The following is a 1,324-nucleotide window of genomic DNA, read 5'->3' as shown; positions in this document are numbered from 1 at the left end:
ACAACATACAGCAAGATGGTGAAGATTTGTGTAGAATCATCATAGTGGCTTTTTCACTGCTGTTATTTTTTCTATTGCCAAATGTACTCATTACAGTGATGTTAAGAGTCAGCACCTTCTAGTATGTATCATTTCTTTTTAAAAATTTACATAATAAGGCATTCTTGTGCCTTACAAGACTAAAAGCTAGATAGCCAATCAAAGGGAAAACATAATATTAATAAAGTACATGCTTTATTGATGTTAACAACTCAACCACCTAACACCCATGCATGGTAGGTTTCATATTCTTTTCCAGATGAGAAAGCTGAAGTATGGATGGCGATTGCCTTCCTGTGTACCACACAGTGAACAGCAGAGCAGAGAGGAATGCAGCAATACATAAAGAGGCTCACAAGCATCCCTCAGAGTACTATAGACCTCCACTGCATAATTTTGAAACTTTCCTCTTCCCTTGCCACACTCCTTTAGCTGTAATGGAAATTTCTCTTTATTTTCATCCCCACCAGGTGCTGCTGACTTTGACTATTTCTTCACCTCCCCACATTCAATCATTTGTGGTTTTTACCCTTTCTCCCTTCCATTTTCTCTGGTAGTCATAGGAACTGTGTGATGGGCTAGCTTGAAGTGATTTGGCCCAGGGGTTTTGAAAGGGTAAAAAGTGATTGGAGGGCTTGGGATTCCCTTTCCTCACCAGGCCCCAGAGACTCACCCTCCATGTCCCCTGACTGGCCCCCTGGTCACCTGGAGGGGGATACCACAGCTGACTCAGGGGAGACCTGTGAGGAGGAAGGAGTTTCAAAGAGCTGGGCTAGCGGGGTGGGAGCAGTTGCAACAGAAGAGTCTAAAGGAGAAGGACCCACAGGCAGTGCAGCACGGCCAGCCGGAGAGGCTCCCGGCTGGACTCCAGGATCCCCAGCCAGAGGCTGCAGCTAGCAGGAGAGGTTCTCCGCCTGGCTCCAGCAGAAAGCTGTGCAGTGACCCGAGAAGCTCCCAGCTGCGCTTCCAGTTTCCCTAGCAAGAGGCAGGGTAGCTCAATGAGGCAGGGGTTTCTAGAAGGTCAGAAGGCCTAGTAGTAAGCAGTAGTGGCTGTGTGGTAGCGTTTCTACCTACCACATAGGAGATCTGAGTTCAAGTGCTGACTGAGTCAAGTAGGGGTGAGTGAAGTGACAGGGGAGAAACTCTTGTTGGAGTGGGGTGGTCATTGTGTTTCCCCCCTCCAAGTACCTACACCCTATATCTCTTGTTATTTGGTGTTTTGTGCATTTTATATTTTGTCAATCAGTACAGGCATACCTCATTTTATTGCGCTTCGCTTTATTGC

The sequence above is a fragment of the Gavialis gangeticus genome, unplaced genomic scaffold, assembly GCF_001723915.1.
Source record: "Gavialis gangeticus isolate Ggan-Ray unplaced genomic scaffold, GavGan_comp1, whole genome shotgun sequence".
In the NCBI taxonomy this organism is placed as follows: Eukaryota; Metazoa; Chordata; order Crocodylia; family Gavialidae; genus Gavialis; species Gavialis gangeticus.
This window is presented reverse-complemented; position numbering follows the sequence as displayed.